A 23,241-nucleotide genomic window follows, 5' to 3' on the forward strand; every position below is an offset into this window, starting at 1 on the left:
TTTCCTCAAGTCTTTAAAGACAAGCTTTAAAATTATTACAGATTAAGATATTTCTTTGTTTCACAATTTAATTAAAATGCTTTATTTCTTCCACTAGAATAAAATTAGGTACTTGTTCAACCCTGAAATTCTGTTTGATTAACCTTCATTGAAAACAAAGTTATCTCTTATTAAAAGGCCATGCATTTTATGAGTGAACTATTTGTACCGAGTGTAAATAAATAGACACACGTACCTGGAATTAAGGTTCAAAGTGTTGAAAACGCTTGAGAAAGTTTTAATAGACAAAATAATCTGAAACATCAGAATCCGCTACCATCAGCTCCGGCTTTTTGGCTTCACAAGTGGCAGCAGCACCAGTCTTGGCCCAGTACCCTTGTGTTATATAACACCTTATTAATATTAGCCATCAAACTGCTACCAAGCTGCTGAGGCACTAGAGGGCAAGAGTGTCACATGCAAGACCCGTCGCCAAGGGACTGGCTTTGGTAGCACTCCGGGAAGACAGATGCTAACTAAGCTGATAAATAGCAGGATGACCGAATGCAACGGCGAACTTGTAATGTGCCTTATAGAATATTTCAAATGTCAATTTTCTGACTAGCTGGAAGAGCAAATAGGTTAATAAATACGCATTGCCAAATAACTTGCACATGCACAACTTTGAAGATTACATTTGCAAACCCAGAGTCATCCAGGAGGCTTTTATTATTATCATTATTATTGCCTAAATCAACTTATTTAAAATAGAGGAAGAAAGGCCGGTTAAATAAAATGCATGTTGGTCCAAGACACCTTCTTTACTGGCCGCCTGAAACTTATCCCGAGTAGCGCATGCCGCTCCGGAGTCGGCGTCTGAAGCCGCCCGGGGCCGTCCCCGACATCCACTAGTGATTACCTCGGGTGGCAGCCGTCCACGGGCATCCTCCTCCCTCGGGTCCTGGACCAGCGGTTCTCCGAGGCGGCCCCACCGCCCGGGAGGCTCCCGGGCAGACGCGGTGCCTGGGTCAGGCGGCAGGGGCGCGCGGGCGGCCCTCTCCCTTGCGCGACCAGCGTTCCAGCGCGCGGACCTGGTGGGTGACTCGCTCGGGTCCGGGAGCGCGGAAGGCGCGGGGCGGGAAGCGGCTCCGGAGGGAACGAGCCGGCGCGCCGGTGACTCCCGCGCCCGCACCTGCGCGCCCCGCGGCCCCCGGGACCCCGCCCGGCCGCGCCGCCGCCGCTCTCACGCTGCCGCCCCCGGCGGGCACCGCCGCCTTCCCGCTCCCGGCCCGCGCGCGCTCGCCCGGGGGAGGGGCGGGAGCGGGAGGTGCCTCCGTCCGCCGGGCTCCGCCGGGGCAGCCCAGCGGAACCGGCTGTCGGGCCTCGGCGAGGAACCGCCGAGGACCCCGCCCCGGCTGGCCAGTTCTGACGGTGCTTGGGTTTGGGTTGGTGGCGGTTCCTTAGTATTCGCCCAGGTCTGGCCTCTGCGGAAGCGGGTCCGAGCCCCCGCGGCGGCGCCAGGAGGGTGGGGCGCACCCCTGCTGCGCCATGCAGGATGCGCTGTCCTCTCCAGCCGAGCTCCTGGCTTCGGCGCTGGACCGAGCTGTCACCTCGGAGTTCCTTCAGTTCTCCAGCTTTCTGAAAGCCCCTGTGTTCCAGTTTTTCAAGACAAGTGAAAGGCCAGCAGTGGAAAGGACTCTGGGATAAAAGGTGTGAGGTTGTGTGCTCCAAAACTAGAGTTTAATTTAGGTGCCTCTAGTGATTTTGTTAAATCTCTTTTGGTTCCACTAACATGGTTTATTTGAAGTTTTAATAAAGGGGGGTGGGGTGTATGTGTGGCTACTAATTGTAAGTTTGCAGTGGACGTTTGTGGTTTTGTGCCCCAACACTCCTTTTCGTGGAATACTCCTGCGTGGTGGAAGCGTAGTATCCCTGTTTATTTTGGAGCGTCTGTGCAAGGCTACTACACCACCAGCACTTCAGCCTGTTTGCTTCGGAGAATGTTAACCACACTGTTCGCTCCTCAGGTGACCCACGACTCAGCCTTCTGGGGAGGATGCATATTATGTCCCTTGTGTAGTTAGCACTGGTGTAGAGAAAAAACCACGTGATTCAGATGCGGCTAATCAGAGACAGAAAGACCTAGTTCTAGAACCTTTTTTGCCCCCATATGGAAGTGAACTCTCTTTCACAGGACTGCGTGTAGTGACGATGTGAGCTTAGAAATCTGAGTGAAGCTATTTCTTGGAGACAGACTCGAGAATTAGAGAAAAGTTAAATCCAGATGGGACATTTGAGCTCTGAATCCAGCTATGGCTGAAACAATTTCTACCTCTAGATAGTTTGATATAATAATAAATAAATTCACGTTTTCTGTCCATTGGGAGTGAATGAGGCTCACATGATACAGAAATTAAGCATATAGAACAATTAGATGCCGATGTCCTGAAAGAATTAGTTTGGTATTTTTAAATTCCTTGTTCCATGAGATATTAGAAATTAAAGAACCATTTGCTCCTTCTGGTAGCCTATAAAAATTTAAAGGTGGTAGAATACTTTCATCAGGTGGTAGGTGTTGGCATGGTTTTACATGATTTCTTAGTTGGGATCCCCCTTGGGGATATACATTTATTTATTTTTAAATTTTTTGTGAAATATATATGTACAAAAAAGCAGTAAATTTCCAAGTACATTTTAACAGATAGTTGTAGAACAGAGTTTTAAATTTGGTATCGGTTACAGTTCCATAATTTTTCATTTTTTTCTAGTTGCACCATACATTTATTTTTATATGTTTATTATGTAAGAACCTACATTTATTTTTATAAAGTCCTTACCTCAGAGGCCTGATCTGTTATTCAAGCATCTATACATCTTTCCATTCAATCATTGAAAAAAATTACCGAACACTTACTCTGGCTCTGGAATACAGTAATAATAAGAAGAAAAACAAAGCAAAGCAGGCACATTTTTTTTTGTCTCCCAGAAGCTTATATTGAGTTAGGCTTTTCTAGAAGATTTCAGAGATTGAGTGAGAATGGCTGAAATCCATAAATTCCTGAATGTTCTGATGTATGTAGGCAGATTCAAAACTAACACTTGCATCCTTTCCTCTTCTTTCTTTCACAAAAATAGAAAACCTCTTCTATAAAATAGGGTATTTAGGATTTTTATGACTTATTTTGTTTTTGTTTTTTAATGAGGTTGAATCAGAGGCCCAGTCATATTCCCTAATGCTTTGGGAACAGCTGCCACCTTCCCCAGCTACTGGTGTTATGGGTTATGCCATCTTTTCCTATGAGATAGTCAGATCTTAAGCTCTATTTCAGAAGCTCCTGTCTGTGCACAATGAACCTTAACCCAGTGTAATAGCAGAATGATATCTTGCTTATAATTTCTTCCATTCCTTGGCCACTCACCCAGCAGAGAAGTGGTAAGGAGGAGCAGAGAGGAAAGTCACCCATTGTCCCCCTCATCTTCCCTTCCTGCCGTCTTACCCTAACCCAGTAAGTAGTACTAAGGCCAGGAATTTTCTTTCCCTTCAGAGAGATATCCTGATTTAGACGAAATAGTTATGGACAACAAAAAAGCTCTGACAGAGGCTGAGATAGTAGGGAGAAGGCCATTTGGTCCAGGGCCTCCCACATTTGTGTAGCATCTTAAATTTAGTCAACTCCAAATGAGCTAGTATAATTTTTTTTTTTTTTGCATGGGCAGGCACCGGACCCCGAACCTGGGTCTCCGGCATGGCAGGCAAGAACTCTGCCTGCTGAGCCACCATGGCCCAGTATAATTTTTTAAATGTGATAAATGTTAGATTAAGTTTAAACTTTTTGAATATACAACAGATTTTGTAACTACCTTTAGCATTTTATTATTACTGCTTACTTACCGCAACAGATAGAAGAGGCACAATGTCTTCTATCAACCTCGGAGAATCCCTGAGACAATATGAAATATTTTTTGTCAGAACCCTACCTTCAAATATAAAAGGAAGTATCTTCTATAAGTTAAATGCTTGTAAAAGTCATTAAAAAGAAAAATGAAAAACCAAAATTCTGCATCTTTGTTTATGGAACTAGTCAACCCTTATACCTAGTCACTCACTGATAAAAAGGAAGTCATGATATGAAGAGCAGAGATAGTGATGTAGGATTCAGTAATTTATGCTTCATATAACTTAAACAAATATTTGTATCTTTTGATGCTTTTATCCTTGTTTAAATGCTTCCATGTGGAGAGTTCTGATTATAGAATTTTGAGAATGTCATCTCAACTTGCAAAGTGTTCTTTTGTTTTTCAATGTCTAATTTAAAGCAGTGTGTTATTCTATTGTGATGGTTTAAAATATGCAAATGTTTATGAAGGACTCATCAGTATTTCTGAACTGGAACAGTTAATAAACATAAGTATTACAATTTCTTTTGAAATTTTTAGCTTGCATTTATAGTAACATAATTATTGTTGTTAAAACTGTTGAAAGGGTGGGCCACAGTGGCTCAGCAGGCAAGAACGCTAGCCTGCCATGCCAGAGGACCTGGATTCATTTCCCAGTGCCTGCCCATGTTAAAAAAAAAAAAAAAGACTGTTGAAAGGTAATAAAGCAAAGATTTAAAAGAAATCATATTCGAATTGGGGACTGATAACTCATCCCAAGAAATGCACCTTGACTTCATATTCGAATTGGGGACTGATAACTCATCCCAAGAAATGCACCTTGACTTCCTTTATTAACTCAATAGATGTTAAAGTAAAAACAGAACAGAACCAAATCTGGAAGGAATATTATTCTCTAAAGCCACATACAGATGAATTTTACCTGTCTCTAAGTCAATTTGCAAACATTGTGAAAAGCATACAAGATTGAATTAAAGATACAAAAGTCTCATCTTATTTTACAAAACACAATTTAAGCCTTAAAAGATGGGTTTAGAGCAGTGATTCTCAAACTTTAGTGTGCATAAGTAACATGTGGGGAGCTTATTAAATGACAGTTTGTTGGGCCCCATCTTCAGTTTCTGATTTGAGAATTTGCATTTTTAACAAGTTCCCAGGTGATGCAGGTGCTGTGTGCTCAACAGTTTCAGAACTACTGGATTACAGCATGGTTGAAGAACATAGATTGTGCCTTTATATGAGTCTATAAAAATAAGCCTTTTGTATTATATAGTTATATGATTTTATTTCAAATTTTATTTTCTTTTTTATGTTAATTACAATGAATTATTTAGTTTAGTTGTGCTTCCAAATGATCAGTTAGGTAAACTATCAAAGAAAAGGAAATGGTTCTTTAGAATATATAGGGCTTCTAGAAAAATGGAAGAACAGGGGAGCTGCAGAACCTACTCCTGTGCCCAAAGCAGTAGGTAGACAGAAAGAAACTGTCTGAATCAACTGTTCTGAGGCTCTGGAAATCATGGGAGTTCTTTCTGTACACCATCCAGAGAAGTGCAGGAAGAAGAGACTGAGAGACCATAGTCAGAGACTGTTAGTAATTTCATCCACGGCTTCTGGCACCCATCCCTACCCTTGAGGGAAGCAGCAGCAGGCTGCCCAATCCTTGCTTGGGGGGCTACTATAGACTGGGGTAGCCACGGGAGTCCTGCACTCCAAGTGCAGAGGGGGACACAGCCTAGTACTAAACCAGATATTGCCGTGACTTTAGAATGCTGGATTTCACTGTTCCAGCCCATCATGGTCAGATGCCGCCAGGTGCCATCGTTTCAGTTGCATCAGAGGAGTAACTGTTAGAGGGCAACAACAGCCTGCTTTTCTAGGGCTGAGGAGACTAGGTTGTCAAAGTGCACCACCTGCTAGGTAGGCTGGAAGGTGCATCCCTGTAATGGAGAAGGAAAAAAGCTTTGGGGAGTCTTTCCTGACCCTCTCCCAGGTCCCTTTGGATCTGGTCTGTGTGCCTGGCCCAGTTTTGGCTGGGAAATACTGTCAACAAGTTGTCAAAGAAGAGCCTTAACACAAGTCAAATCAACAACAAAATCCTATGTGAGAGAGAAACCAATGTTCAGAATAAACCTATCAAGATAATCTAATGCCCAGATATCAGCAAAAAATCACAAGCCATACAAAGACTCAGGAAGATGTGGAGCAGGCAAAGAAACAAATTAAAAAGCTGAAGAAGATACAGAATTTGAAACAACTAATCAAAGATATTCAAGCAAATCTCCTAAATCAATACAAGGAAATGACTAAAGAGATAAAGGATATTAGTAAGGCAGTGGATGAGCATAAAGAAGAATTTGAAAGCATACAAAGAAAAATAGATCTTATGGGAGAGAAAGGCACAAGAAATGAAATTAAAAATACACTAGAGGTATACTAGAGGTATACAACAGCAGATTTGAAGAGGAAGAAGAAAAAATCAATGAGGTAGAAGACAGAGCATCCAAATCCACAGACAAAAGAGCAAATAGAGAGAAGAATGGAAACATTTGATCAAGGTCTTAGGGAAATGATTAACATCATGAAGTGCACAACGTACACATCATGGTGTCCCAGAAGAAGAAGAGAAGGGAAAAGAGCCAGAACAAATACTTGAGAAAATAATGGTAGAAAATTTCCCAACTTTTACAAAAGATATAACTAGGCATATCCAAGAAGTGCCACATACTCCAAATGGAATAAATCCAAATAGGCACACTCCAAGACACGTTAGTCAGAATGTAAAATGCCGAAGTTAAAGAGAAAATTCTGAAAGCAGCAAGAGAAAAATGATTCAACACATTCAAGGGAAGCCAAATAAGGTTAAATACTAATTTCTCATCGGAAACCACGGAGGCAAGAAAACAGTAGTGTGGCATATTTAAGATGCTGAAATAAAAAAATTGCCAGCCAAGAATTCTTTACCCAGCAAAGCTATCCTTCAAAAATTAGGGAAAGTATAAAATATTCACAGCTAAACAGAAGCTGAGAGAGTTCATAAACAAGATACCTGCCCTACAAGATATACTAAAGGGAGTTCTGCAGGAGAAAAGAAAGAGAGGAGAGAGGCTTGGAGGAGAATGTAGAAATGAAAATTATCAGTAACGGTAGCTAAAAGGATAAAAAGAGAAATTAAGCTATGACAAATAAAAGCTAAAGGATAACATGGTTGAAGTAATTACTACCTGCATTAGCTAGGGTTCTCTAGAGAAACAGAATCAGCAGGAAATATCTGTAGACATAAAATCTATAAAAGTGTCTCATGTATCCATGGGAACATAGAGTCCAAGGTCTGCAGGGCAGGCTGTGAGCTGGTAACTCTGATGCAGGTCTGCAGTGAACTCCACGGAGAGGCTCACTGCCTAAAGCAGAAAGAGAGACTGTCTCTTCTGAATCCTCCTTTAAAACCTTCCAATGATTAGATTAAGCATTACTCATTGCAGAAAACACCCCCCTAAGCTGATTACAAATGCAATCAGCTGTTAATGCAGCTGATGAAATCATGATTTAAAGCCACAAAATGTCCTCATAGCAAGAGACAGGCCAGAACTTGCCAGACCTGACAAACAGGAACCACTACTTGGCCAAGTTGACATAAGAACCTGACCATGACAGTCCACCCCCTGTCAACTTGGCAGCTATACACATCACCTTAAATCATACTTAATCTCTAAATAGAAAACAATAACAGGCATATTTTTTTCCTTGCCTAACAATACTCAACTGTCCCACGTAAAACCAGAAATGCATTAAATCTGCCCAGAATAGAGTACAAGTCCTTGGGTAATATTCATTCCTAAACCTGATATCTTACAAGTTAAATACTATAACATGAACAAAACAGCATTACAATCCTCATTTCTATAACTGATCAGGTAGTTGTAGTTCATATTTATCACTACGTTCTTCCACTACCCATTCCATGTTCCCTTTACCCTCACAAGGACTTCAGCTACTCATGGTTCTTTGCCTGGTGGGATGACCCAGACTTTCAATCCTGAAGTTTCAGAGCCATTGGTAGTCCTGCCTGGATTGGGTTGTTGCAGCTTTCCATTGATTTTAATCATAGGACATGGTACTACTAAAAGATGCCCTAGAGGAACTCCTATATTCCAGGAAAACTCTTCTTTACCTCCATTATGTAATTGCAGACTTATTTCTCCCTGATAGTCAGGGTCAATCACCCCAGCCAGTAAAGTAATTCCCTCCTTGGTTTGTTGTTCCAGGGGCATGAGTAGCTCAAAGTGACCAGATGGCAGTCTTAGATTCCAGTTCAATGGAATCATTGTTGTTTCTCTTGATGGAAGCACTCCCCTTTCTGGAACTGAAACTTGTAGACCAGCAGAGCTCAAGATTGCAGGAACGGGAAGCATAAATTTTCCTAGTGGATCTATAGGGGTAATAGTGGGTGGTGCCACTCCCATTTCTACCGCTTGGTTCCTGGACCCATGGATCCTGGCTTTGGGAGAAACAGCACTAAACAGTGGACACTGATTCACAGCATACACAACTTCCTGGAGAATATCACTCCAGCCTTGCAAGGTATTGCCACCTAGTTGACACTGTAATTGAATATTCAAAAGGCCACTCTACGGTTCTGTCAATCTAGCTGCCTCTGGATGATAGGGAACATGGTAAGACCAGAGAATTCCCTGAATATGTGCCCATTCCCACACTTCATTTGCTGAGAAGTGTGTTCCTTGATCAGAAGCAATGCTATGTCGAATACCATGATGATGGATAAGGCATTCTGTAAGTCCACAGATGGTAGCTTTGGAAAAAGCATTGTATTCAGGGAAAGCAAAACCACATCCAGACTATGTGTCTGTTCTAGTTAGAACAAATCATGGTTCCGACCATGAAGGGAGTGGTCCAGTGTAATCAACCTGCCACCATGTAGCTGGTTGGTCACCTCAGGGAATGGTGCCATATTGGGGGCCGAGTGTGTGTCTCTGCTGCTGGCAGATTGGGCGCTCAGCAGTGGCTGTAGCCAGGTCAGCCTTGGTAAGTGGAAGTCCGTGTTGCTGAGCCCATGCATAATCTCCATCCCTACCACCATGACCACTTTGTTCATGAGCCCATTGGGCAATGACAGGAGTTGCTGGGGAAAGATTCTGACTGGTATCCATGGAACGGGTCATCTTATCCACTTGATTAATAAAACCTTCCTCTGCTGAAGTCACCCTGTGGTGCGCATTCACGTGGGACACAAATATCCTTGTGTTTTTAGCCTACTCAGAAAGTTCTATCCATATACCTCTTTCCCAGACATTTTCATCACCAATTTTCCAATTATGGTCTTTCCAAGTCCCTGGCCATCCAGCCAACCATTAGCAGTAACCATGAGTCAATATACAAACACACCACTAGCCAGTTCTCCTTCCAAACAAATTGACCAACCAGGTATACTGCTCAAAGTTCTGCCCACTGGGAGGATTTCCCCTCACCACTGCGCTTCAGTGACATCCCAGAAAGGGGGTGGAGTACTGCAGTTGTCCACTTTCAGGTGGTACCTGCATGTTGTGCTGAAGCATCTGTAAACTAGGCCCAAGATTTCTCCTGCTCAGCCAATTCTCTATAAGGAACTCCCCAAGAGGCCAAATCTCTTGTCTGGGAAAGAGATGGTAATGTGGCAGGAGTGTGGACCATGGGCATTTGGGCCACTTTTTCATGTAATCTGCTTGTGCATTCAGAAACTGCTCTGGCCCTATCTCATATATATCATTTCCATTTCATGATGGAGTGCTGCTGTGCATACCCAACTTTATGGCTTGGTGGGTAGGACAATACTCAGCTCATGATAAGCAACTCAGTTCTCATGGTAACTTGGTGGCCCATGGTTAAGCATTCAGTCTCTACCAAGGTAGCAGGCCAAAAGCTGTTTCTCAAAAGGAGAGTAGTTGTCTGCAGCAGATGGTAGGGCTTTGCTCCAAAATCCTAAGGGTCTGCGTTGTGATTCTCCTATAGGGGCCTGCCAGAGGCTCCAGACAGCATCTCTATTTGCCACTGACACTCCCAGCACCATTGGATCTACTGGATCATACGGCCCAAGTGGCAGAGTAGCTTGTACAGCAGCCTGGACCTGTTGCAGAGCCTCCTCTTGTTCAGGTTCCCACTCAAACTTAGGTGCTCTTCTGGTAACTCCATAAATGGGCCAGAGTAGCACACCCAAATGAGGAATATGTTGTTGCCCAAATCCAAAGAGGCAACTAGGCATCATGTCTCTTTTTTGGTTGTAGGAGGGGCCAGGTGCAGCAACTTATCACCTTAGAAGGGATATCTCGACAAGCCCCACACCACTGGACACCTAGAAATTTCACTGAGGTGGAAGTCCCCTGTATTTTTGTTGGATTTATCTCCCACCCTCTGACACACAAATGCCTTACCATTAAGTCTAGAGTAGTTGCTACTTCTTGCTCACTAGGTCCAATCAACATGATACCATCAACATAATGGACCAGTGTGATGTGTTGTGGGAGGGAGAAATGGTCAAGGTCCCTGCAGACAAGATTATGACATAGGGCTGGAGAGTTGATATACCTCTGAGGTAGGAAAGTGAAAGTATATTGCTGACTTTGCCAGCTGAAAACAAACTGTTTCTGGTGGTCCTTTACTAACAGCTGTTGACAAAAAGAAAAAGCATTTGACAGATCAATAGCTGCATACCAGCTACCAGGAGATATATTGATTTGCCCAAGCAAATCTTCCTACATCAGGAAGAGCATCTGTAATTGGAGTTACTACCTGGTTGAGATTACGATAGTCCACTGTCATCCTCCGATAGCCAACTGTTTTCTGCACAGGCCAAATAGGAGAGTTGAATGGGGATGTGGTGGGAATCACCACCCCTGCTTCCTTCAAGTCCTTAAGAGTGTCAGTAATCTTTACAATCCCTCCAGGAATCCAGTATTGCTTCTGATTTACTGTTTTGCAAGGTAGAGGCAGTTCTAGTGGCTTCCACTTGGCCTCTCCTACCATAATAGCACTCTCTCCACGAGTTGGCGAGGCAATGTGGGGAATCTGCCAGTTGCTCAGTATGTCTATTCCAATTATGCATTCTGGAACTGGGGAAATAACTACAGAATAGATCTGGGGGCACATTAGACCCACTGTGAGATGGACCTGACCTAAAACTCCAGCAGTCACCTGAATTCCATAAGCCCCCACTCTGACTGGTGGACCAGAGTGATGTTTTGGGTCCCCTGGAATTAATGTCACTTCTGAACCAGTGTCTAATAATCCCTGAAATATCTATTCATTTCTTTTCTCCAGTACACATTTACCTTGGTAAAAGGCCATCCATCTCCTTGAGGAAGGCTTGGAGGAAAATTAACAGTATAAATTTTTGGCTGTGTCCTCCCCCAAAGGGACATGGCCTCCCCTTCATTCAAGGGGCTCTGTGTCTGTAAGCTGTCTCAAGTCTGGAAATTGATTAAGGGACCATAACTCTCTGTTTTTGTAATTCGAGTTAGACTTCTGTTCAGTTGACCTATAACTCTTTTGCTTATATAACTCAAACAAGAATTTAGTAGACTGCCCATTGATTGTACTTCTAGGTACCCCATGGTATACTAGCCAATGCCACAAGTCTTTGTGAGTCAGATTATTTTGACTCCTGCTTTGAGTCTGCTGTCCATTATGATAGCCATGCCCACCTTGTCTTTGGTGATTAAGTGCTGTCACCTGGCTTCTGCCAACTTTGGATCTGCTCATCCCCACTGTGTTTAAGGATTCTAGCTCAGTGACAGCAGTTCCCACAGTAATATCTGACCTACAGAGAAGGGAAACTACAAAGCTCTTCAGGGATGAGGGCAGTAGTCTCACAAATTTATTTCTCACAGTTCTGGTAAAAGGTGTATCTTCCAGACATTCCTGGGGCGTATGAGCCGGCTTTTCTTGATAAATCCACTCTAACATTCCAATCTCTCTAAGCCTCTGGATCCCCTCATCTGCATTATAACAGGGTAGTTCTGGCATTTCAACCTCAGGTAATGTTGACCATTTTTTGATCCATGGTTTAGCCAACCAAACAAACTATTAATGCCTTTTCTAACCCCTTGAGCTATAACATTGAATGCAGAATGTCTGCTTAGTGGGCCTATATCAATAAATTCAGTCTGATCCAGCTTTATATTCCTCCCACCATTATCCCACACCCTTAAAATCTATTGCCACATATATTCCCCTCATGTCTGTCTATATAAATTGGAAAACTCATACAGTTCTTTTGGAGTATAATGTACCTCCTCATGGGTGATACTTTGTACTTCACATTTTGGGGCCTGTTGGGACTTTAGTCTAGTTATAGGTCTGGAAGGAATGAGGGGTAGTGGTGGTGGGTCATGAAAAGAATTAGAAGTATCTTCCAAGCCATTTGCTTCAGGGTATTCATTTACAGGTTCATCTGGTGAAACATGATTAATTACTCTAGGGCTAATCCCTTCAGGTGGAAGTTGGGTGGCCAACTCCTCAGAGCAGGCTGGAGGTACAGTGGCTATATCCACAGGGCAGACTATTGCAGGGTTATCAAGAGATGACTTAGCATGACCTAGGGTGTCAACCTCTCCACCGACATCATTATCAATCCATATGTCGCCATCCCATTTTTCAGGTTCCCACTCCCTTCCAATCAATGCCCTCACTTTAATGGCATAGGCCATGTAAGATTGGGCTTTCAGTTTACATTGTAAAGTTGCTACTCTAACAATAAGATTCTGAGTCTTGTTTTTGGAGATCTCAAATCTATGGCTACAGGAAATAAGATATTCCTTCAGGGCACTCATAGAGATGTTTATATCTGTCATGCTGTGCATAAGCTTCTCATTTGAAGGCTTAAGCCCATCCTTTTCACTCATTAATGATTACAGCATATCTAACAACAACCCCAGCCAACATCTCTGTACCTCCTGTTTCCAGCACTTGCCCAACCAGACAAATGGGCACCATCACCTGGCCAAATTTACATGAGAACCTGACCATGACACTGCCTTTATAGTAATAACATTGAATGTTGGTGGATTAAATTCCCCAGTCAAAAGACACAGATTGGCAGAACGGGTAAAAAACATGATCCATCTATATACTGTTTACAAAAGACTCATTTTAGACCCAAAGATAAAAATAAGTTGAAAGTGAAAGGCTGTAAATAGACATTCCAGGCAAGTAGTAACTCAAAAAAACAGCTGGGGTAGCTATACTAATATCAGACAGTATAGAATTTAAATGCAGAAATATTATAAGACAAAGTAGGATGTTATATATTAATAAAAAGAGCAATTCACCAAGGAGAAATAATAATAAATATCCATGCACAGATCCACAGTTCCTCAAGTTTTTCCACACTGGCAAAACTGAAGGGAGTATTAGGTGTCTCTACAATAGTAGTGGGAGATGTCAACACACTACTCTTTTCCATAGATGGAACATCTAAGCCAAGGACCAATAAGGAAACAAATACTCTAAATAGTATGCTAAATGAACTAGATCTAACAGACATATAGGGAACATTGCACCCCAAAACAGCAGGACATACAGTCTTCTCAAGTGCTCATGGATCATTCTCCAAGATAAACAACAGTTGGGTTGCAAAACAGGTTTCAATAAACTTAAAAAGATTGAATTCATACAATGCACTTTCTCTGATCATAATGGAATGAAGATGGAAATACATAATGGCTAGAGAACTGGAATATTCACAAATATATGGAGGTTAAATGGCATGCTCTTAACCAATCAGGGGGGCAAAGAAGAAATTGCAATAGGAATCAGTAAATATCTTGTGACAAATGAAAACAAGAACACAACATACCAAGATTTATGTTATGCAGCAAAGGCAGTACTGAGAAGGAAACTTATAGTCCTAAATGCCTACATTTCAAAGGAAGAAAGAGCCAAAATTAAAGATCTAACTGAACATCTAGAGAAATTGGAGAAAGAACAGCAAACTTATCCCAAAGCAAGCAAAAGGAAAGAAACAACAAAGATAGGAGTGAAAATAAACCATAGGACAAAAAACCAACCAACCAAACAAAAACAAAAAAAAAACACATACACACACACACAAAAAAAAAAAAAACACAAAAGAGAGAATCAGTAAAATCAATATTGGTTCTTTGAGAAGATTGACAAAATTGACAAGCCCTTAGCTAAAATTAAAAATTAAAAAAGAGAGAAGATGCAAATAAATAAAATCAGAAGTGAGAGGAGTGTCATTACCACTGACCCCACAGAAATAAAAGAATTATAAGAGGGTATTATAAACAACTGTGTGCCAACAAATTGGACAATGTAGATGAAATTGATAATTTCATAGCAACACACTCCCTACACTGACTCAAGAAGAAATAGAAGACATCAACAAAGCAGTCACAAGTAAAGAGATTGACTCAATCATTAGAAAACCTTCAACAAAGAAAAGCCCAGGACAAATGGCTTCCCAGGTGAATTCTACCAATCATTACAAGAAGAATTAATACCAATCCCGCTCAAAATCTTCCAAAAATTTGAAGAGGAGTGAACACTATTTAACTCATCCTATAAAGCCAACATCATTCTAATATCAAAGCCTGATAAAGATACTACAAGAAAAGAAAATTGAAGAACAGTTTCTTTAATGAATACGATGCAAAAATTCTCAACAAAATACTTGCAAATTGGATCCAACAACACATTAAAAGAAATACACACCATGATTGGGTGTGTTTCATTTCAGAATTTTTGTTTCCAACACAAGAAAATCAATTAATATATACACCACATTAACAAGTCAAAAGGGAAAAAAATCACTTGATCATCTCCATTGACACAGAAAAGGCATTTGAAAAAATCCAGCATCCTTTCTTGATTAAAGCACTTCAAAAGATTGAAATCAAAGGAAACCTCCTCAGCATGAAAAATGGCATATATGAAAAACTCACAGCTAACATTGTACTCAATGGTGAGAGACTAAAAGCTTTCCCTCTGAGATGTGGGAAAGCTAAGGATGCCTACTATCACCGTAGTTATTTGACATTGTACTATAAGCTCTAGCAAGAGCAATTAGGAAGGCAAAAAATAAAATGCATCCAAATCAGAAAGAAAGAAGTAAAACTTTCACTATTTGCAGATGACATGATCCTATATTTAGATGATCCTGAAAAATATGCAACAAAGCTACTAGTGCTAATAAATGAGATCAGCTAAGTGATGGGAGAAAAGATCAGTATGCATAAATCAATAGTCTTTCTAGACACCAGTAATGAGCTATGTGAGAAGGAAATTAAGAACAAAAATCCATTTACAATAGCTACTAAAAAAATGAAATATCTAGGAATAAATCTAACCCAGGATGCTGCACCAGTTTGAATCTGTTTGGGATCCCAGAAAAGCCATGTCTTTTAATCCTCATTTAATATTGCTGGGTCAGAGATTTTTTTATTGTTCCCATGGAGCTGTGACCCACCCAATTGTGGGTGGTAGCTTTTGATTAGATGGTTTCCATGGAGATGTGTCTCCACCACTCAAAGTGGGGTTGCTTACTGGAGCCCTTTAAGAGGGATCCATTTTGGAAAAAGCTTTAGAGCATATGCAGACAGAGACCTTTGGAGATGAAGAAGGAAAATGCCCCCAGGGGAGCATCATGAAACAAGAAGCCTGGAGAGAGAGCTAGCAGAGGTTGCCATGTTCACCCTGTGCCTTTCCAGTTGAGAGAGAAACCCTGAACGTCATTGGCTTTCTTTTTTGTTTAGTTTTGTTTAAATACTTTTATTTAAGAAAATAAACAATACACTTAGAGCCACCAAAAATCGATATCTTTATTTTATTTTTTTATTAATTAAAAAAATTAACTAACAACATTTAGAAATCATTCCATTCTACATATGCAATCAGTAATTCTTAATATCATCACATAGATGTATGATCATCATTTCTTAGTATATTTGCATCGATTTAGAAAAAGAAATAGCAAGACAACAGAAAAAGAAATAAAATGATAATATAGAGAAAAAATAAAAATAAAAAATACAAAAAATATATATAAAAAATGAACAACAACAAAAAAACTATAGCTCAGATGCAGCTTCATTCAGTGTTTTAACATAATTACATTACAATTAGGTAGTATTGTGCTGTCCATTTCTGAGTTTTTGTATCTAGTCCTGTTGCACAGTCTGTATCCCTTCAGCTCCAATTACCCATTATCTTACCCTGTTTCTAACTTCTGCTGGACTCTGTTACCAATGACATATTCCAAGTTTATTCTCGAATGTCGATTCACATCAGTGGGACCATACAGTATTTGTCCTTTAGTTTTTGGCTAGTATCACTCAGCATAATGTTCTCTAGGTCCATCCATGATATTACATGCTTCATAAGTTTATTCTGTCTTAAAGCTGCATAATATTCCATCATATGTATATACCACAGTTTGTTTAGCCACTCTTCTGTTGATGGACATTTTGGCTGTTTCCATCTCTTTGCAATTGTAAATAATGCTGCTATAAACATTGGTGTGCAGATGTCCGTTTGTGTCTTTGCCCTTAAATACTTTGAGTAGATACCTAGCAATGGTATTGCTGGGTCGTATGGCAATTCTATATTCAGCTTTTTGAGGAACCGCCAAACTGCCTTCCACAGTGGTTGCACCATTTGACATTCCCACCAACAGTGGATACGTGTGGCTCTTTCTCCGCATCCTCTCCAGCTCCTGTCATTTTTTGTTTTGTTGATAATGGCCATACTGGTGGGTGTGAGATGATATCTCATTGTGGTTTTGATTTGCATTCCTCTAATGGCCAGGGACATTGAGCATCTCTTCATGTGCCTTTTGGCCATTTGTATTTCCTCTTCTGGTAGGTGTGTGTTCAAATCTTTTTCCCCTTTTGTAATTGGGTTGGCTGTCTTTTTGTTGTTGAGTTGAACAATTTCTTTATAAATTCTGGATACTAGACCTTTATCTGATATGTCATTTCCAAATATTGTCTCCCATTGTGTAGGCTGTCTTTCTACTTTCTTGATGAAGTTCTTTGATGCACAAAAGTGTTTAATTTTGAGGAGCTCCCATTTCTTTCTTTCTTTCTTCAGTGCTCTTGTTTTAGGTTTAAGGTCCATAAAACTGCCTCCAATTGTAAGTTTCATAAGATATCTCCCTACATTTTCCTCTAACTGTTTTATGGTCTTAGACCTAATGTTTAGATCTTTGATCCATTTGGAGTTAACTTTTGTATAGGGTGTGAGACACGGGTCCTCTTTCATTCTTTTGCATATGGATATCCAGTTCTCTAGGCACCATTTATTGAAGAGACTGTTCTGTCCCAGGTGACTTGGCTTGACTGCCTTATCAAAGATCAAATGTCCATAGATGAGAGGGTCTATATCTGAGCACTCTATTCGATTCTATTGGTCGATATATCTATCTTTATGCCAATACCATGCTGTTTTGACCACTGTGGCTTCATAATATGCCTTAAAGTCTGGCCGTGTGAAACCTCCAGCTTCATTTTTTTTCCTCAAGATACTTTTGGCAATTTGGGGCACCCTGCCCTTCCAGATAAATTTGCTTATTGGTTTTTCTATTTCTGAAAAATAAGTTGTTGGGATTTTGATTGGTATTGCATTGAATCTGTAAATCAATTTAGGTAGGATTGACATCTTAACTATATTTAGTCTTCCAATCCATGAACACGGTATGCCCTTCCATCTTTTTAGGTCTTCTGGGATTTCTTTTAACAGTTTTTTGTGGTTTTCTTTGTATAGGTCTTTTGTCTCTTTAGTTAAATTTATTCCTAAGTATTTTATTCTTTTAGTTGCAATTGTAAATGGAATTCATTTCTTGATTTCCCCCTCAGCTTGTTCATTGCTAGTGTATAGAAATGCTACAGATTTTTGAATGTTGATCTTGTAACCTGCTACTTTGCTGTACTCATTTATTAGCTCTAGTAGTTTTGTTGTGGATTTTTCCGGGTTTTCGACGTATAGTATCATATCGTCTGCAAACAGTGATAGTTTTACTTCTTTCTTTCCAATTTTGATGCCTTGTATTTCTTTTTCTTGTCTAATTGCTCTGGCTAGAACCTCCAACACAATGTTGAATAATAGTGGTGATAGTGGACATCCTTGTCTTGTTCCTGATCTTAGGGGGAAAGTTTTCAATTTTTCCCCGTTGAGGATGATATTAGCTGTGGGTTTTTCATATATTCCCTCTATCATTTTAAGGAAGTTCCCTTGTATTCCTATCCTTTGAAGTGTTTTCAACAGGAAAGGATGTTGAATCTAGTCAAATGCCTTCTCTGCATCAATTGAGATGATCATGTGATTTTTCTGCTTTGATTTGTTGATATGGTGTATTACATTAATTGATTTTCTTATGTTGAACCATCCTTGCATACCTGGGATGAATCCTACTTGGTCATGATGTATAATTCTTTTAATGTGTTGCTGGATTCGATTTGTTAGAATTTTGTTGAGGATTTTTGCATCTATATTCATTAGAGAGATTGGTCAGTAGTTTTCTTTTTTTGTAATATCTTTGCCTGGTTTTGGTATGAGGGTGATGTTGGCTTCATAGAATGAATTAGGTAGCTTTCCCTCCACTTCAATTTTTTTGAAGAGTTTGAGGAGAGTTGGTACTAATTCTTTCTGGAATGTTTGGTAGAATTCACATGTGAAGCCATCTGGTCCTGGACTTTTCTTTTTGGGAAGCTTTTGAATGACTGATTCAATTTCTTTACTTGTGATTGGTTTGTTGAGGTCATCTATTTCTTCTTGAGTCAAAGTTGGTTGTTCATGCCTTTCTTGGAACCCATCCATTTCATCTACATTGTTGTATTTATTAGCATAAAGTTCTTCATAGTATCCTGTTATTACTTCCTTTATTTCTGTGAGGTCAGTGGTTATGTCTCCTCTTCCATTTCTGATCTTATTTATTTGCGTCCTCTCTCTTCTTCTTTTTGTTAATCTTGCTAAGGGCCCATAAATCTTATTGATTTTCTCATAGAACCAACTTCTGGCCTTATTGATTTTCTCTATTGTTTTCATGTTTTCAATTTCATTTATTTCTGCTCTAATCTTTGTTATTTCTTTCCTTTTGCTTGCTTTGGGGTTAGTTTGCTGTTGTTTCTCCAGTTCTTCCAAGTGAACAGTTAATTCCTGAATTTTTGCCTTTTCTTCTTTTCTGATATAGGCATTTAGGGCAATAAATTTCCCTGTTAGCACTGCCTTTGCTGCATCCCATAGGTTTTGATATGTTGTGTTTTCATTTTCATTCACCCCGAGATATTTACTAATTTGTCTTGCAATTTCTTCCTTGACCCACTCGTTGTTTAAGAGTGTGTTGTTGAGCCTCCACGTATTTGTGAATATTCTGGCACTCTGCCTATTATTGATTTCCAACTTCATTCCTTTATGATCCGAGAAAGTGTTGTGTATGATTTCAATCTTTTTAAATTTGTTGAGACTTGCTTTGTGACCCAGCATATGGTCTATCTTTGAGAATGATCCATGAGCACTTGAGAAAAAGGTGTATCCTGCTGTTGTGGGGTGTAATGTCCTATAAATGTCTGTTAAGTCTAGCTCATTTATTGTAATATTCAAATTCTCAGTTTCTTTATTGATCCTCTGTCTAGATGTTCTGTCCATTGATGAGAGTGGTGAATTAAAGTCTCCAACTATTATGGTAGATGTGTCTATTTCCCTTTTCAGTTATTGCATTGTATTCCTCACGTATTTTGGGGCATTCTGATTCAGTGTGTAAATATTTATGATTGTTACATTTTCTTGTTTAATTGTTCCTTTTATTAGTAGATAGTATCCTTCTTTGTCTCTTTTAACTGTTTTACATTTGAAATCTAATTTGTTGGATACTAGTATAGCTACTCTTGCTCTTTTCTGGTTGTTATTTGCATGAAATATATTTTCCCAACCTTTCACTTTCAACCTATGTTTATCTTTGGGTCTAAGATGTGTTTCCTGTAGACAGCATATAGAACGATCCTGTTTTTTAATCCATTCTGCCAGTCTATGTCTTTTGATTGGGGAATTCAGTCCATTAACATTTAGTGTTATTACTGTTTGGGTAATACTTTCCTCTACCATTTTCCCTTTTGTATGATATATATATCATATCTGATTTTCCTTCTTTCTACGCTCTTCTCCATACCTCTCTCTTTTGACTTTTCATATCTGACTCTAGTGCTCCCTTTAGTATTTCTTGCAGAGCTGGTCTCTTGGTCACAAATTCTCTCAGTGACTTTTTGTCTTAGAATGTTTTAATTTCTCCCTCATTTTTCAAGGACAATTTTGCTGGATATAGAAGTCTTGGTTGGCAGTTTTTCTCTTTTAGTGATTTAAATATGTCATCCCACTGTCTTCTAGCTTCCATGGTTTCTGCTGAGAAATCAACACATAGTCTTATTGGGTTTCCCTTGTATGTGATGAATTGTTTTTCTCTTGCTGCTTTCAAGATCCTCTCTTTCTCTTTGACCTCTGACATTCTAACTAGTAAGTGTCTTGGAGAACGCCTACTTGGGTCTATTATCTTTGGGGTGTGCTGCACTTCTTGGATCTGTAATTTTAGGTCTTTCATAAGAGTTGGGAAATTTTCAGTGATAATTTCTTCCATTAGTTTTTCTCCTCCTTTTCCCTTCTCTTCTCTTTCTGGGACACCCACAACATGTATATTTGTGTGCTTCATATTATCATTTAATTCCCTGATCCCCTGCTCAAATTTTTCCATTCTTTTCCCTATAGTTTCTGTTTCTTTTTGGATTTCAGATGTTTCATCCTCCAGTTCACTAATTCTATCCTCCAGTTCACTAATTCTATCCTCTGTCTCTTTAAATCTACCATTGTAGGTTTCCATTGCTTTTTTCATCTCTTCTACTATGTCTTTCAATCCCATAAGTTCTGTGATTTGTTTTTTCAGACTTTCCATTTCTTCTTTTTGTTCATCCCATGTCTTCTTCATGTCCTCCCTCAATTTATTGATTTGGTTTTTGAAGAGGTTTTCCATTTCTGTTCATATATTCAGAATTAGTTGTCTCAGCTCCTGTATCTCATTTGAGCTATTGGTTTGTTCCTTTGACTGGGCCATATCTTCAATTTTCCTGGTGTGATTTGTTATTTTTTGCTGGTGTCTGGGCATTTAATCAGATTTCCCTGAGTGTGGGACCCAGCAGGTTGAATGACTTTCCTGTGAAGTCTCTGGGCTCTATTTTTCTTATCCTGCCCAGTATGTGGTGCTTGTCTGTCTGCGGGTCCCACCAGCAAAAGATGTTGTAGCTCCTTTAACTTTGGAAGACTCTTGCTGCTGGGTGTGTGGTGGAGACAGAGGAAAAGTTGTAGGTTGTTTTTAATGGCTTCAAATTGTGAAGTCCTGGGATCTGAAATCCTTGAGAGAGGGATTCCACCTGAACTGTGTTTCACCCCTCCGGCGGGGAAGGTTCAGGTGGTAGAGAGCCCTGAAAGCAGCCTGTGTCTGCATTCAGGGCAGTTGCCACCTGTGTAATCCCAGCGCTGAGCCCAGAGGCACCAAGCCTCCATAGAAATGGCCGCAGAAGGCTCTGTTTCGCCCCCTTTCCTCTTTTTCCATTAGCCCAATAGGCGACTTCTGCCTTGATCAGTTTTGCCTGAGCTGAGGGCCTATTTTTAGTAGTCAGAAGTTCATTAATGCCACTATTGGTGTTAGGTTGGGCTCAGTCTCTACTACTGTTGGAGACTCTTTCCTTTCCCTCGGGAAGTCGCCTGTGGGGGAGGGTTACCAGCTGCCGCGGCTTGGAGATCTGCTGTTCCGAGGCTCCCAGCCAGCCCGGGAAGCCGCGTGTGTGGAAGGGGCTGCAGTCGCCGGCCACTGCGGCTTGGGGAACTGCTCTTCCGAGGCTCCCAGAAAAATCGATATTTTAGTTAGCTTATCCATAGGTATATTTAAATAAAGTATTCAAACAATCATTGTAAGGCCTGTGTTTGTATAGTAAGTTTCATAAACCAATTTAAAATTAAGGTAAACAAGGAAAAAATCCACAAATGTAGATATCAGAGTTTCTTAAATTCTAAATATTGAATGCAAACACATACCACTTGATTGGCTATCAAAACTATGAACATCCTCATGATATCAAGTACAAAATTATTATAAATATCAATGTTGCTATAATAATGACCTATGTTACTGAACATTTTCAAGTTTTTAAAAAATATTTCTATTATAAACAATGAACAAACGTTTTTGAGATGCAAACATTCTTGTCATGATTACAGTCAATGGTTCACATTATCATCACATAATTGTGTACTCATCACCATGATCATTTTTTGAACATTTGCATATTTCCAGCAAAAGAAATAAGAAAAAACTCATACAAGCCATACCTCTTACCACTCCCTTTCATTGGCCATTAGTATTTCAATCTACTCAATTTATTTTAACCTTTATTCCCCCTATTATTTGTTTATTTCTTTTCCATATTTTTTACTCAACTGTCCATACTGTGTGTAGATAAAAGGAGCATCAGACACAAGGTTTTCACAGTCTCACAGTCCCATTGCAAAAGCTACATCATTATACACTCCTCTTCAAGAAACATGACTACTGGAACACAGCTCTACAGTTTCAGGTACTTCTCTATCCGTGCTAATGCACCATAAACTAAAAAGGGTATACTTATATAGTGCATAAGAATAAATTCTCCAAATTCACTCATTAATTTTAGTTCATATTAGTGAGACCATACAGTATTTGTCCTTTTTTTCTGGATAATTTCACTCGGCATAATGTCCCCAAGGTCCATCCACATTATTACATGCTTCATGGCTTTATTTTGTCTTACAACTATGTAATACTCTCTCGCATGTATATACCACAGCTTGTTTAGCCACTCATCTATTGATGGACATTTGGGCTGTTTCCATTTCTTGGCAATTGTAAATAATGCTGCTATAAACATTGGTGTGCAAATGTCCATTTGTGTCCTTGCCCTCATGTCCTCTGAATAGATACCTACCAATGGTATTGCTGAATCATATGGCAATTCTATACTTAGCTTCCTGAGGAACTGCCAAACTGTCTTCCACAGTGGATTGTACTGTAGAATATACAATTTTACATTCTCACCAACAGTGGATAAGTGTGCCTCTTTCTCCACATCCTCTCTGCACTTGTCATTTTCTGTGTTTTTGTTTTTGGTAATGGCCATTATGGTCGGTGTGAGATGATATTTCATTGTGGTTTTGATTTGCATTTCCCTAATTGCCAGGGAAGTTGAGCATCTTTTTCATGTGCCTTTTAGCCATTTGTATTTCCTCTTCTGAGAAGTGTCTGTTCATTTCTTTTACCTGTTTTTTAACTGGGTTGTT

General features: G+C 39.9%; 1 protein-coding gene across 2 annotated transcripts in view; it reads right to left on the bottom strand.

Moving 5' to 3' along the window:
* The window catches only part of LOC143668006 (bifunctional heparan sulfate N-deacetylase/N-sulfotransferase 3), a 205,788-nt gene extending 204,792 nt beyond the window's left edge, over positions 1 to 996 (bottom strand). The window contains exon 1 of one of the 2 annotated variants that reach the window (XM_077142447.1): positions 899 to 996. The gene's annotated coding sequence lies outside the window, so the exon portion shown is untranslated. Of the gene's footprint in view, positions 1 to 235; positions 344 to 898 lie in introns of those variants that run through there. The other variant, XM_077142449.1, reaches the window with a different exon arrangement.
* Between the last annotated feature and the right edge of the window lie 22,245 nt (positions 997 to 23,241).

The sequence above is a fragment of the Tamandua tetradactyla genome, chromosome 24, assembly GCF_023851605.1.
Source record: "Tamandua tetradactyla isolate mTamTet1 chromosome 24, mTamTet1.pri, whole genome shotgun sequence".
In the NCBI taxonomy this organism is placed as follows: Eukaryota; Metazoa; Chordata; class Mammalia; order Pilosa; family Myrmecophagidae; genus Tamandua; species Tamandua tetradactyla.